Source organism: Canis lupus, chromosome 31 (genome assembly GCF_048164855.1).
Source record: "Canis lupus baileyi chromosome 31, mCanLup2.hap1, whole genome shotgun sequence".
Taxonomy (NCBI): domain Eukaryota; kingdom Metazoa; phylum Chordata; class Mammalia; order Carnivora; family Canidae; genus Canis; species Canis lupus.
The window spans coordinates 31,156,955-31,173,904 of record NC_132868.1 but is presented as its reverse complement, the minus strand read 5'-3'; the positions used below and the strand labels follow the sequence as shown (position 1 = coordinate 31,173,904).

General features: G+C 34.0%; 1 long non-coding RNA gene across 1 annotated transcript in view; it reads right to left on the bottom strand.

The window, feature by feature from the left end:
* Positions 1–222: 222 nt before the first annotated feature.
* The window catches only part of LOC140622253 (uncharacterized), a 196,669-nt gene continuing 179,941 nt past the window's right edge, over positions 223–16,950 (bottom strand). Inside the window, exon 5 of the long non-coding RNA XR_012022006.1 lies at positions 223–595. This is a non-coding gene — a long non-coding RNA (uncharacterized lncRNA). The remainder of the gene's footprint in view (positions 596–16,950) is intronic.

Genomic DNA, 16,950 nt, shown 5'->3' with positions numbered 1-16,950 from the left:
AAACAAAAAATAAAAAATAAAAAACAAAACACAAAACTTTTGAATAAATGAATGACTGAATGAATGAAATAATAGTTTGGTTGTCTGCCTTGAATGATTAGATTTAATAGGACTGGATAAACCAGAGTAGGAAAGAAAAAGAAAAAGAGAGTTGAGAACCGCTAACTTATTTGTATTCATTATCTTGTTTTTTTAAGTAAATGAACTTAATATCATGTAACACTGAGATTGAAGATGATATATGAAACAAGTATGATCATGTTAAGGTTATGGGTTTGTTCACAATGTCTGTTCAAGTCAAATAAAACTTGATTCTTGGTTATTTTAAAACTCAAAGTCATTCAGACAACCTGCTCTTCTGGTACTAATGTGGGCAAGAAGCTCTTCTTACTGACCCACCACATTAGATATTGCCCATGTCAAAGACAAAAGGTACAGCACAGACTTGATGTTGGGATATCACTAGCTAATCAGACTAGAGATACTCCAGCTTGATTGCTCAGGTACATGGTGGTGCATTCCTTTTCTTTTTTTTACCTAGTTCTTGATTGCAGACCAAACACCTTCCCAGTTAATCCATATTTTTCTGGTGGATCTACAGGAAAAAATCAAAACAGGATATACTGATCTTAATTCCTTTTTAAAGATACTTGTTTAAAAATCATACCAGAGCCTAAATTTGAATCCTCAGTTTAAAAAATCATTCAAAGTGCAAGTTTTAGTATATCCAAACCTATTTTATGATGCAGCCTCAGCTCATGTGGTAGTAGAGAGAGTGGCAGTTTCAAAGGGCCCAGTGCCCTTTAGCCTGTGGTCCTCATGGGGAGAGAGATCATCATTACAAAGGGCATTAAGGTATTAATTGTTTGGTCACAAGTAGCCTCAGTTGTTCTACTATTTGGCGATATAGTTCTCATATGATGCAAGTTTAGAGATGCTGGCTCTAAGGGGTCCTGAAGAAAATGTTTTAGATTTTGACTTGAGAGCCAAAGGCCATGTCTTAAGCAGGTGTCTGGGTGAGCACTATATTCTTTTCCATTGTTTAAATATACTTATAACTTCTCAAATAATTTCTCAAGGCCAGAGCTCTATGGAAAACAAGATACACATAATCTCCATATTGGCATGTCTTACAAATATCTGAAATTTAATTTCTCCAAAATTGAGCTCTGTTTTCTAAATCTAGCATTATACCTGCCCCTCTCTCCATGTTCCTCAGGCCAGCAAATGGCCTCTCTATGCATACTCTTGTGTAGGCCAAATGCCTGGATATTGGAGATGGGTGAGGAAGAGGAGTTGTCAAGGATGAATGCCAATCAGTACAGGTTGTCAATTTTATCTACAAAATATATCTCTTTCATTTGATCCTTCTCCATTTCCCTTTTTACACACTTCTCATCTGGCCTCTACAAGGTCTTTCTTACTAATATCTCTGGTCCCTTTTTCGCCTTCAGATTAACAATATCTCCAATCTATTTTGCCATATTGGTATGTCCAAAGCTAAATCACATCATGCCACTTATATAGTTAGATTCTTTCACCTAGTTCTTATTGCTCTTATCTTAGGGTCCAAATCCCTAACTAGACATGGAAGATAAAAAGAAAGAAGAGAAAAAGGAATGGAAGGAGGGAGAGCAGGAGAAAGGGCTTACATGATTTTGACCTTAGTGACCAAAACAATCCCATCTTCTGTTCATCTCACTTGTGCTCATGTTGTTTAAGCCACATTCGTTTTATCTAATTTCTTTGGGCTTTCAATTACATTGTTTTCTAGATTTAGAATAATACTTTGTTTCTCTTCTCTCCAACTGGATTACTTTTATACCCTCAGAATACTTAGTTTCCTTAGAAAGAACAACTTGCCTTCCCAAATCTTATTCCTTTACATGACATCAGAGTACCACGTCTACTTTTCATTAATAGTACTTATCACAATGATATTTTATATCAAATACACGATTATTTGCTTATGTTTGTTTCTCACACAAGATTGTAATCTATATGAGGACAGGGACATTGTATGTTTACCTTACTTTCTTCCAGATTTTACTGATGCCTCATGCACAGGAGACTCTGAATACATATGATCATTGCCTTGTTTATAGTAAAGATAGCAGTGACAGAGTGAGGGGGGAGAGAAGGGATATTGGAGAAAGGTGGTCAAAAGGCACACACACGCACAAAAAAAGGCACAAACTTCCAGGTAGGAAATCAGTAAGTACTAGGGACGTAATGTATAACATGACTATAGCCAACACCGCTGTATGATACATAGAAAATTGTTAGGAGCGTAAATCTGAAAAGTTCTCATTGCAAGGAGAATATACTTTTCTTCTTTTAAAATTTCTTTTCTTTTCATTGTATCTCTATGAGAAGACAAATGTTTGCTAAACCTACTGTGGTAATCATTTCACAAACTTATACAATGATGCGATGTCAATTATTTCCCAATAAAACAGGAAAAAATAAGCAGGATTTTCTTGTAAAGAAAAAGAAAAGATGCCAGTACATGGAGTCACAGTGATTGGCCGCAATGAGGTGAAAAACCACACTTAAAAATAAAGATGGTAAAAGTGGCAGGGGAGAGAATCCCAAACCCAAGCTTATTTTTCTATCTATAAGCCAAGAGATAGATATCAAATGCTGGTATCCTTTATTATGCAGCAAAGTTCCTCAAACAATTACTAGGGAATGATTCAACATGCTACAGAAGTTTACACTCTAAAGATGGATTAAGCAAAGATTATCCCTTAAAAAATCTAAATGCCAAAATAATGTGCAACATATTATATTTTGTAACTGTGCTCCTCAAACTCTGGTCTCTATACCACCTGAATCAGGATCACCTGCAGTGCTTGATAAAATATAGATCACAAACTTATTTGATGGGACTCTCAAGGAGAGGGAGGCAAATACATTTTTTAGAGGAAGTAACACAAATGATTCTTATGTTTCAGTGCTTGAGAAAAGAGTAATTGTTTGCAATAGTTGAGGACTGACCAATTAGAAAACGTCTATGTAACCAATATGTAACTATTAGTTAATGAAAACTTGAATACTCACTACTTATCCACAAAAAAATGGAAATGACGTCGACTGACAAAAAAGAAAGTTACTGAAGCTCCTTTAGAGAATGCTATCATGCCATAAGTGGGAGTACTGTGGTAGAAAAGAAATGATAAAATATTGATGGACTATTGACTGGAGGTGGCAGAGGAAGGTAAAAGCAAATTATCTGAAAGCACAGAGAAAGTGCCTGTCTCCGTGTCATGGAAAAGAGATTCAATATTAATAACATTAATGAATGATCAACTCAAATGCCTTTTCCTCTTTACCATATCAGAATTATATTCATTTCAGTTTCAGAGAGATGATAGTTTTTTCCCCCCTTTCATCATTATATTTTCTAGAAAGCAAGAAAAGTGCACTTTAGCAGGCAATTTTTTTTTATTCTTTCAAGTTTTATTTATTTATTCATGAGAGACACACACAGAGAGAGAGGGAGAGACATAGGCAGAGGGAGAGGCAGGCTCCCTGTGGGAAGCCCGATGTGGGACTTGATCCCGAGACTCCAGGATCACACCTTGAGCCAAAGGCAGGTGCCTAATCTCTGAGACACCCAGGCATCCTGGCAACTTTAAATATAGATCTTGTAATCCTTAAAGGCTGTGGTACTGTGGCTACTCTCATGAAACAGTCCAACACTTGAGTTGTTTCAGAGTTCTCTTGGTTTAGATTTAAATTCCAAATCAGTAACAAGTTTCAACTGTCCAAATATTGCTCAAGATAGAATATATTGGTAACATTTAAACATTTCCATTTTAGGCTCCTGCCCTTAGTAGCTGAGTTGCTGGAGAAATTTACCCTGCAATAAAAATTGGTGGCTTGACAAATTTAGGGTTTCTGACTTAAGGGAGAATCCTAGATTGATCAACAAATTACTTTCATGACTTTCCACCTCAAAAAATAAGAATAAGAGCATTATGTACAATAGCCAAATTAAGGAAACAGTCCAAGTGTCCATTGACTGATGAATGGATAAAGAAGTGGGAGATATAAACTTTTTTTTATCCATTCTTTTGGAATGGAATTATTACTCAGCCATAAAAAAAGAATGAAATTTTGCCATTTGCAAATGACATGAATGCAACTAGAGTGTTATGCTAAGTGAAGAAGTCAGAGAAATACAAATACCATATGATTTCACTTGTATGTGGAATTTAAGAAATAAAACAAGCAAAGGAGAAAAAAAAGAGAGAAAGAGAGAGAGAGAGAGAGAGAAACCAAGAAATAGACGCTTAACTACAGACAACAAATTTATGGTTACTGGAGGGGAGATGGGTGGGGGATGGATAAAACAGGTGATTGGAATGAAGGAGGGGCACTTGGTGCAAGGAACACCTGGTGTTCTATGGAAGTGTTGAACCACTATATTGTATCTGTGAAACTAATATTACACTGTGTGTTAACCAATTGGAATTTAAATAAAAAACTTAAATAATAGCTGTCCACACACATATTTTAACTCGGACCAGGTGCAGCATGCTGGTCTTAACTGGAGAGACTTGACAGGATGATAATTACAGAATAGTGGGCTTTGTCAACGCCTCGTTCCAACAAATAATACTAATTGAGGAGTCAAAAATTTGGAAGCAGCACTTTCCTAGTTTTCGTTGAATCTTTCCTTTAGAACCACCATCTGCTTTCCTAGGCTGTAGATAAAATTTAAACTAAAATCTTTCTAAGTCGTGACCCTCAAACACTATTTTTGATACAACAGATATTTTTAAGACAACTTTTCTATGAATACCGGGGCTCCTGATTTCCAAGTTTCTGAAAAGGACCTGAGGTAAAACAGATGTCTTGACTATTTTAGAGGATCTTTTTGAATGTTTTTTTTTTTTTTTTTACTCTCTGTTTGAATATTGGTAAAAGGATAAACAATAAATTGACATAAAAAAAAAAAAAGAAAAGAAAGAAAATCAGGCAGCCTGGGTGGCTCAGCGGTTTAGAGCCACCTTCAGTCCAGGGCATGATCCTGGAGACCCAAGATCAAATCCCACATCGGGCTCCCTGCATGGAGCCTGCTTCTCCCTCTGCCTGTGTCTCTGCCTCTCTCTCTCTCTCTCTCTCTCTCTCTCTGTGTGTGACTCTCATGAATAAATAATCTTTTTTAAAAATAAGAAAATAAATACAAGATATATCAGAAAATAAACAAAAAAGATGTGTAGTCATGCCCACAATATTATTTGTGAAAGCTCTTTTATCCACTTCCTGTAACCCAAAGAATTTCTATTTTTCTTTCAAGATCAGGCTCAAATATTATGTGTTCAATTAAATTTATCTTATCTTGATTATCCTAATCTTCTCCCTCCTTTAAAGTCATAGTTGAACTTTTTATGTATGTGTGTTCATAACATGTTCTACATGTTTCTACTTATACTTTAACTTGATATCTTTAAGTGAGAGCACATAATCTTTCTTACTAGTCTTTGAGATCTCAAGATCGGGAGTATTTTATGAGTCACGTTTCTGTTTTCATGGCCTTATGTTGTGAAACCCAGATGGTTCAGTATTTGGCTGTGTATCTTGCTGGAATAGGGATTAGGTAAATGTTCCAAACATACATGAAATATTAATACAAGTGCACCAGGGCATGTTTAAGTAGCATTATAATTGTAAAGAAAATAAAATTGGGTGAGGCTAAATAATTATAGAGACAGTTTGACTACCTAATTATGTTTATACCTTGCTCTCCTTTCTCCTATAATTTTCTGATTGAAAATATTCTGGTATCCATGCTGAGGTTATAATAAAGGAGTGCTATATCTGTTTCATCAGGCAAATTTCTGGTATATCTTTGAATTGAATATTAACAAAATAGAAAAAAATATTATTTGGTGGGTAATTATCCCCTAAAGTTCATTTCATAAAATAGCGCAAGATGCCTGGTCGATGCAAATCTTCTTATAATTTCATTACAGAAGAATTTGAAATAAATTTATAAAGTAAATTGACATTTTCATCATTAATTTGAATTATGTTTCGCATTATCTTTTTTAGAGGTTAATTGTGAAAATAGTGAAATTGTAATAATGATTTGCATGAAAATTTCACTAGCAAAAAATATAGGTCAAAAGATGTAGGGCAGGATGTCCAGTGTTTAAAGCTCAAAGATTGTGATTTACTTATTACAATATTATAAGCCAAAACCCAGGATAATATCAATGATTTTTAAGAAGCAAATTTACATTCTAGATTATCCACTATGTATTTACTACTTGAAGTTACTACCATGAGAAAAAGAGAATAAGAAAAAAAAAATGAAGTGACGAGCATACTGCATTTGACAACAAATCACATTAGATATGTTAAAGATATACCTATATAATTTTACCTAATTTATGATATTTATATGATAAATTCTTTAATATATGTCCATGACACACAAACACACACACATAAATGCTTATACACACATTAGGTAAATATAGAGAGACTCAACAACTTAATAGCATATTTCATTAACTTTGGTTATATACACTACCTAATTATTCATAAAAAATGATCTCTTACTTCAGTTACAAAATGTTAGGATTTTATTAAGTTACAAATGCATATAGTTTTTATCCAATCTTATTCATTATTTTAGCATAAAGAAAGTTGACTCTTATCTCTTTGATAATTTTCTTTGCCTTTCTCTGAATTGTTTCAAGAAATAACTCCTATTCATTTCTTCAGTTTCACACCTTTTCTCCCTTGATAAAATACAAATTCTACTAAGTTGAGTTTCCTGATATAGATAATTTTCTTGTCCAGGACTTGAGTCCATCTTAGTTTTACCAACGCTGATACAATGGTATTACCTACAAACAAATGTCACAGAATGAAAGAATAATATTTTTAAAGGAAAAGTAGAAAAAAAGGGAAATGATAACTATGGAAAGCATGTCTAGAGTAGAATCACAGCTGTCACTGGACAAAAGGAAAACATATTTTACTTGATTCATGGATGAATGGGAACCAGAGTAGAGTGGCATAATCATCATAATCATAATATTTCATGAGAAATAAATTGGGAACTCCTTTTTAGACAACTGATTCAGAGACAGACCAGGGAAGGGGATTAGTATTCATATAGAATATTTGATCAAGGTCTGGATTACTTTGTGTAATGGAAGAAAAATAACAATTGGCTGGAGATTTTAATGAGGGGAGAGAGTACATTGTATTAGTGCATGTGCATTACCAAATAATACATCTTTATTGCCTTGGCCATAGGCCAGTCACTCTATGATTCTGAATCCATGCTAAATTTGGTGTTTAGAAAACTCTTGATACAGATTTTTGAATATAACTTAGGAATATGACAAAGAAGAATGTGTTTGGAAGCACACATTGGAAAGATATTTTCCAAGCACTGGAGAAAAATAATTTCAGCAGAACACATTGTGAAATTATACTGAAGGAATTTTGGGCATATCAATAAAGGTATAAAACTATCAAACTACTCTAGGCAATTTTTAGGCTGTGTTTATTTTCTATATTCATAGCATTCTAACAGACTTTTCCTAATTTCTGCCTCCCCATATTACCTTTGTCATTTTTTAAAAATAATAATTACCAATATGGAGGTATTTTCTTACCAATATAACTCAAGCATGTAAAAGACTACTCAGGATAAGATAGTTGCTTTATAAATATTGTTCAACACATGAATAGTTTTTACAATACCTTATACATTAGAATTATATCTGTTAAAATATAAAGTATTTCTTGCTTCTTGTCACCATAGAAAATCTTTGCTGACACACTTGAGCCCATCATAAAAAAATATTCTAAATTGCATCTTAATGAAGCAAAGGAATAAATGAAGAGCAATTCAATTGTCTCTTAAATTTATACATTTCATGTTAATAACAGATATTCTTTTATTTCATCAGGGATGTGTTGTAGTTAGTATTTAAGCAAGGGACCCTCAATCTATTATGGGCCTTGCTTCCTACATAGCCTAATGCAAATCTTATTCCTTTAAGTGAGTCATCCTAAAATGCCTGGATTTCTCAAGTAGTTGCCTCCCTCAGAGGAGAAGATGACTGAGGAAAACAAACACAATGTACACAACATTGAGGAATCAAACCACCAGGAGCATCTAAGGAAGATCAGTGCACTCTTTTGTTACAAAATATTAAGAAACCTCAAGATCACAGGATATACAAGAAAACAAAGAAAAGAAAGAAATTAATGCCAGAGGAAAACAGATAATTTTAAAAAAGCATAATTCAAAAAATAAATAAAATTCTTACTCTGTGAAAGCTCAATTTCCAAAGTATAACAAAATGGACAATGTAAAGGTTTAGTAGTTACCCACCATTCATTATTTCAGTCATTCAGTTTAAATGAGTTAATAGTTAAGGAAATAAGATTTCTTAAACATATAATAGAAACACTCATTGTATCTTTGATCTTTATTAGTTTTACTACATTAACAAGTACAACTAACAACTTCTTTTAAAAATCTTTTTAATACTATATATAGAAAGATATACTTCATGTTACTTTTTTTAAATTTTTATTTATTTATGATAGTCACAGAGAGAGAGAGAGAGAGAGAGAGAGAGAGAGGCAGAGATACAGGCAGAGGGAGAAGCAGGCTCCATGCACCGGGAGCCCGATGTGGGACTCGATCCCAGGTCTCCAGGATCATGCCCTGGGCCAAAGGCAGGCGCCAAACCGCTGCGCCACCCAGGGATCCCTACTTCATGTTACTTTAAAAGAGATTTGCTAGAGTTGAAATATTCAATGTTGATTAAAGTAGTCAGCATCAGTGCATCAAGGAGTTGACTTAGTAATCAAAAAGGCGTTTAGAAGTTAAGAAATCATAGCAATGAATATAAGTTCTCCTTAAGAACAGGTATAAAAATGATGCTTATGTAAGAATATGGGCAAAAATAAAAAGTCATGAATACTATGCAATAACGGATATTGGCCAGTATTTTGGTGTAGCAAGTATTTATTCTTGATTTATGACAATTGGCAACTAATTCATTTTGAGTCTACTCTAATAGGCAATGTCTATTTTCTTCTTCAAACTTACTTTCCACAATTCAATAATAGTCAACAAATTCAATATTAATTATCCATGATATGCAATAGAGAAGAAAGAGTGTGATGTGATATTAGGAAATGTAGAGTCTAGTGTTTGATACGGAAATGAATTATGACATTTTTGCACAACACCTACTACCTCATTAATGGCTAAATTCAGAGTGTTATTAGAAGTACTAGGAAGAGCCTTTCTCCTTTCTTAAGGAGTAACAGCTAAACCTAAGATGATTTCTCAGTAGGGATTAGATGTTATCTAGTTTAGGATCTGTTTCCTGGGGGCAGGAGCACATATTCAAGGAAGTACCTGGAAAGAGGAAGAGATGAGTTGAAAATGACAAATTTAGACAAATGCATTTAGACAAATTTCATGCAGGAACATAAAATGTTTCTCAGGTTGTTATGAAAGGGAGAGGGAGAGGGAAGAACTAAAAGCTGGATGTACTGAGGTAAGGAAGAAACGAAAGGTCACAGAAGGATTTTCTATGTCATATCCGTTTTATAGCAGTTCCAGTCAGCAGTTTGCCCTGAGGGAAGCTGAGAGCCTATTCAATAATTTTTAAAGACACAATCATACTTAAACAATATTTAAAAATATAATGTGGATATATAATCAACAAACTTGGGAGAGAAACTACACTTAAAGGATTACCAGTTATAAGACTCTTAACATAAATCAAATGAGAGATACTATCAGGTAGACCAAAGATAATAGTAGTAAGATGGGAAACAAAAACAAAGACAAAATCCAAACCCAAAATTTTGAGGAATATCAAAGAAAAAAAAATCGATGGGCTCTAATGTTTGATTTAGTACAAGGTGAGGGTAGAGGTGGTAGAGGCGACTGGATAACAAATTAATTCTTAAATATCTGCACTGGAAAAACTGATCACCCGAGCAAAGAGGAGGGGCACAAAGTTCACCACATATGGAGACTAAACATGGTCCCAGGCAGAGGAGGACATGACAAGGCAGCTGTAGTAAGGAGCCCTACCTGGATCATCTGGTCCTCAGGAGCATGAGCTAAACAAATACTTACTGTTACATGTGGCTGAGTTTTGTTGGAGTTTGTTATACAGGGATAACTAACTGATACAAATATTTGGGAGATTTTTTTCCCATATTAAAACAAAATGCCACATAAAAATGGCAAGGTCTTGAGTTTTTACATTTTCTCACTGAAAACAAGAGAAGTCTGGTGTTTAGACAGAATGTCTCTGTCTAATGTTCTCTAATGTAGAAAATTTAAAAGTTCCCTCTTGAGTGTTATCTTAATCCTACCTAACTCAATATTCCTGTCACATATTCAACTATGGGAGTTGTGTAAGTGGGTCAAGTGAAAGGGAAATAAAAAACAAAATAGTACTATGTTTAGACACCTAGCATCTATCCAATTATATAAAAGGGGAATATTGAATGAAATCACCCGGAATCTCTCAAAATCACATGAATGTCTATAAACCTCGTGGAGTCCCTTGGGATACCATACTTTGAGACTTATTATGCAAAGTGACAAAAACATATTTTTACAAAAAAAAAAAAACAAGACAAAAAACAAGTCTAAATTTACACCATGTTGCTACTTTTCTTTTTCCTCATAAAAACCCATATGAAATGTATTGATATGGATTCAAGCACAGTAATTGTCAGCAAATAATCATTGCATACTTGAGAATACCGAGAGAGAGAGAGAGAGAGAGAGAGAAGGAAAGAGAGAGAGAGGGAGACAGAGAGAGAGAGAGGTCATCAAGGTAAAATGTGTGAAAATATTACATTAAACAAGAAGTAAAAAATAAGTAATGGAAAAATATAAATGTCAAGGATAAAAGTGAGTAGTGCCATTGTTATATGTTTAGTTTATTGTAGAGAGATAATGCATTTTAAACTGTACATGATATATAATTGGAGCTGGAATAGTTATGTAATTAAGATGGCTTGCTGCCTTCTATTATAATCCCCACCCACTAGAGAGATGACAGATGGGTAATTTTAAGCTTTTAGCTGCAGAGAGGGAATGGGCTTATTGCTTCATCTGTCAGGTAAGGCATTTTGCAGTCATCTTCAACTTCATTAAAGCTTCCCCATCTTAGAAGAAATACATTTCAATATGGAAAATAGGTTGTTTGGGGATATTTATGCTTCACCTCTCTCATTGCTTCAGCTGTCCTATGTCAAATTTGTACTCAGAACTCTTCTACAAAGTCAATGATAAATTTGGCACTAGTCCTGCAACCCACAGAAACAAGATAATTAGGCCTGGAACTTCAATCCACTTTCCATATCTAAACATTTTCTTTTCTTCCAGGCTGACCCTAAACAAAATACAAATTAATGTTTTCACCCTCTTTCTCCTTTCATTAACTGACAATAAAATTTCTCTTCTAATATTATATCATTTACTGGTTGACTGTACTACAAGTTTAGGACTAGTACACTGGGCACTGAATGCATTTATAATGTTGTGGTCCCAGTTTTCAGAGCATGCCAATTTTACTCAAATTAAATTTAAAGCATAATTAACTATACTAACTATATAACTATGTCATAAAGCATAATTAACTATAAGGCACCACAACTTATTTTAAATTTCTTTATACTGGAAAGCACTTCAGCATTTTATACTGAAAAAATGACAGGTGATTTAAATACTTTTTAAAGGGTGAGCCATGTCCTATGGATATGAAAATAATAAATGGTAGAAGAATATTTCAGAATTAGAGGAAGGAAACTCCTATAATTATCACATGCCAAGAAATCTATTTATTCAATTAACAAATTGAATAAAGTATATGAGAAGCCTAAGATAGTTTGTTTCTTTGTTTAAGAGGAATTAGTTATGGACTATGCTTACAGTCATTATTTGTAATTAAAGCAGGTGAGGGAATCTGGTGAGAACAGTTTTATGTATATTTAAATATAGTAAGCGCATTATGTAAATTCTGTCAGCAAACAGTCTCTATGAGAAGTTTTCAGATGTGCTTGTTATTTAATGTACCACAATTTTTTTAATTCACCAAATGATAGTAAAATGATCTAGAGTTTATGTCTTAAGTTTTAAGTACCATAGCATATCAATAAATTCCTATTTTTTTCCTCAGATCTAAGATATAGTATCTTGTTAAGCTAATCATGAAAACAGGAAGACATTCACTAAGTTAAGAAGTGTCCTGTAACTCAAATCATGACCACCAAAAATGATAAAAAAACGTTTTTTCAATTTTTTAAAAAGATTTTATTTACTCATTTTAGAGAGAGAGAGAACATGCAAGCAGGGGTGGGGGGGCAGAGGGAAAGGGAGAAAGACTCTAAAGCTGACTGCAATGAGTGCAGAGCCAGATGTGGGGCTTGATCCCACAACCAGAAGATCATGATTTGAGCCAAAACCGAGAGTCAGATGCTTAACCGACTTAGCCACCCAGGCTCCCCATAAAAATTGTTTTTAAGTTTCATAAATCAAGTAATTTATATTTCTACATATATTAGCTACTCAACTGGTTAAACTCAATTGTACAAGTGTGTGAATTGGGGGATGTCTAGAACAGTACCCAATAAACACTATTTCTAGCATTCATAGTTTGGAATATGTAACAGCCAATTTGTTTCTTTCCCTCAGCTAATACAACACATTTCCATTTAATTAAAGCCTCAAATATTGCTTGATTTCACATTAGAATTGTGATGTTCGCTAAATGAATAAATGGATTTGCTGGCATCTAAACATAACAATATATTGCACGCTGAGTTTCCTATTGGCAAAAATCCCTGGAATTTCAAGACATTCATTCATATACTTAAATGTAAATTGCTGATTTAAATAGAGTAAAAATGAAACGGACCAACAGTCTTGTTCCACTTTTTTTTCATTTAAATAAGATATAACATGAGTTTCCAAGTTCTAATTGCCATTATAGCATATTCCCTAGGAAAACAACATAGGCCTACGCAAAACCAAAGCTGGAGTTTTTACATTTTAGAAAAGTTATTGTAAAGTCATATTTTTAGTTTTTGGAGTTTTTAATCTGTACTTAACATTACAACTATTATATTTGAATACATGTGTGCCAGAAATGGAATACTCACTAAAAATTATTTATATGTTTGTTTTCTATTATACTCACATTTGTAGGCTGATTTTAAATTTATTATTATACTATGAATCTAGCAAACCTAACATTTTTAAAAAAGAGAAAATGCTTGGCCTAGTTATGAATAAAGAAAAGTAAAAATAACAAGCAGTGAGCAACATATTTAACCATAAAACAGAAGAAAATTGCTTCTTCTCTCAAATGAATTAGGAAACAGGAATGTTCTCATGCGTTACGGGATCCAACCCAGGTAGGCTCCATGCTCTGCTCTGAAAGTAGAGATGAAACTAACGACATGATAGCATTTTCCTGAATTTAATTTGGTAAACTTAATTTTAGTAACAATTGATGAAAAATATTATGTAAATTAATTATTCTGCAATCTGGGACGCCTGGGTGGTTCAGTGGTTAGCACCTGCCTTCAGCTCAGAGCATGATCCTGGAGTCCAGGGATCGAGTCCCACTCGGGGTCCCTATATGGAGCCTGCTTCTCCCTCTGCCTGTGTCTCTGCCTCTCTCTCTCTCTCTGTGTGTCTCTCATGAATAAATAAATAAAACCTTTAAAAAATATTCTTCAATCCTTCACATGAAAAGTAAAAAGAATCAAAACAAAACTTTTCATTAACTTAAACTAGGAATAGACTAACCAGATCGCATAGGCATCAGAGGATATGGGTTAAATGCAGCATAGTTTGAAACAAGAGAAAGGAGTTGAGGACACTGACATCAGGTTTATCTGCTGTACTTACAGCACGGTATGGTAAAGAATGAAGGGAGGTGGTTTCAAAGGATCAAAACTTTCATTCATTATGGAGGAGGAATACAGGAAGTGCAGTCAGAATGTAGAAAGAATACAGAACAAGAAAACTATAAACCTATTTTATCTACCAACCATACCAAATTTTAGAAATAGCAATGGTTCATGTAAAAATGAGAAAAAAAGTTTTAAAAGCCATATGTATTTATTTACATATAAATACAAATATATAGGTTATTGAAAGTTTAGAGTAAATATTTCTATACATTATATACTTTACATATTTATACTTATACAGTAAATGTATACCAAATATATATAATATAGATACATTTACTCTGTAATTATATGTGTTACACACACACACATACATATGCACACATATTTTATTTTCTCTAACTTGGTATCTTCATCAGAAAAACATCAAAAGGGATGCCTGGGTGGCTCAGCAGTTGAGCGTCTGCCTTTAGCTCAGAGCGTGATCCTGGTCCTGGGATTGAGTCCCACATTGGGCTCCCTGCATAGAGCCTACTTCTCCCTCTGTCTGTGTTTCTGCCTCTGTGTGCCTCTCATGAATAAATAAATCTTAAAAAAAATTAATTCTGTCCTGTGATCTTTATTTAAAAAAAAGAGAAGCATCAAAAGATTATTAAGGCTCAGACATGAAGGGGAAAAATACACACTGAATTATAAACAAATAGTCCAGAATCAGTCTAACCATAAACAATGAAATAAATTCATGTAGAAAAATTGTACAATCCCCAGTACAAGGATTTTCTCCAATAACGAAGGCCATATCTTTATAATCTTGTGAACCATTAGTAGCACAGGAATTGAAACAAACAGAAACAGGTTGGAAAAACACTTCAAAAATCAGATACCCATAGCTGTTAATCTATATTTATCCTTCTCCTCTGAGAAGGAGATTAATAACAAATGTTCTTTTGTAATTCTCCAAAGAGACCACCAAATGACATCCTGAGAAAACAATTCCACCTACAGTGGTTTTTGCTGCCTGATGGCACAAATTGGCCAAGTAAATAGCAAATTCCTCAGACCCAGAACAAAATTCAAATGACCAGTGCTTTCACATTTCTACCAAAGAAGAAAAACTCTAAGGACATAAAAGAAAAGGGATATATTTTTTAAATATAAATTCATTTAAATCAGAAAAGAGTAAAATTCAATATGATTGATTATCATGCAAGAAAACTAAACAAGACACAAATTATGAAATATAAGAGAAGTTGAAAATGAGATAAATTGAAGAAGTGTGAAAAAATGAATTTAAGGAAAAAATGACATTGCATAACTTAAAACTAAGTAAGTGAAAGAAAATAATCACAATTGAACTGTTTTTATTTCAAGTAATCATCATGGAGGAAAGTTCAAAATATTGTGGTCCATTAAGAAACAATAGAAGATAACAGATTGAATCGCTAGCCAATGGGGATGTCACAAAAAATCCTGTCTAGCCATGTCAGAGGATTTTACATGGGATGAAGCTATCCCACCGAAAACAACTATGACATCTGTATAATATGTAGGAATGCCTGATTAAAGGAATTTCTGAGAAATCAATAGATGGAACATTTGAGAGACTGATACTGAAAAGATAATGAAATCACAAGAAAGTGAACATCACCTTACCATTGTATTTTGCCTGAGGCCACTGATCAACTGCTAAGTGGTAATATAGTTCTTGGCAGCCACACTGGGCAGGGGCCGAAGACTGGATTAGTCAAAGTGGCTAGGAATGGAGGGGAAAGTCTGAAGAAAAGAGAAAATCATGAGAGTGTTCACAAAAATCTATAATCTTCCTTTGAAGAAACTGCTGCAAAAGCAAGAGAGGCTAAAAAAACTGAAATTTTAGCAGATATTCACTGCTAAAGGAGCTAAGAAGTTAGAATTTAATGGCAATGTGGAGTGGTTGTGGTAAATACCGTAGGTTTTTATTTTATTTTTTTTGAAGATTTTATTTATTTATTTGAGAGAGAAAGTGACCACAAGCAGGGGTGAGGGGCCGAGGGAGAGGGAGAAGCAGACTCCCCGCTGAACAGGAAGCCAGATGCAGCACTTGACTCCAGACCCCTGAAATCATGACCTGAGCCCAAGGCAGCCACTTAACTAACTAAGCCTCCCAGAAGCCTTCAAAAAAAAAGTTTACAGATTTTCAAAGAGAAATCATGGAAGCCAAAGGCTAATGGAATAAAATCTCTAAAATACTGAAAAATGCTGGATGCCAGGGTGGCTCGGTTGCTTGAACCACATGTGCTTGCTTTTGACTTGGGGGGTGGTCTCATGCGTTACGGGATCCAACCCAGGTAGGCTCCATGCTCTGCTCAGAGTCTGCTTGGGATCTTTCCCTCTTCCTCTCCCTTCCTCTCTGTGCCTCTCCCAGGTTCATTGTCTCCCCATCTCCTTCTGTCTCAAATAAATAAATAAACCTTTAAAAAATGCTGAAGGATTTTTTTTGATGCCAGCTCAGAATGCTATAACAGATATAGCATTTGATGCCAACTCAGAATGCTATAACAGAATGCTATAACCTTCAAAATAATGGTGAAATAAAGATATTTTTAGACAGACGAAAAAAAGGGAGTTCAGAACCAACAGATCTGCACAGAAAGAAGAAAAATAATATGTGACTGGAAATAAAACAAGTGTTGACAAGGTAAATAATGACACACAGCCATCATTTAAATGACTGTTAAAATGACATTATTATAATACTGGCTTCAAAATACATGCAGAGATTACATATATGAAAATAATAGCAGAAAAGATGGGTGCAGGGTATAACATTTAAATATATGTAAGGTTTTCTCATATTTATAAAAATGGTAAAAATACTATTTTTAAAAAATTGTCAAGTATTTGGTAAACAATACACTTAAAAATGACCCAAATTTAAATATAAGGAATCATTATGGAAATTAGAAAAATATTGATCTAAAAGTTAATGAAAATAGGACTTTCAAAATGTATAAATTGCAACTAAAG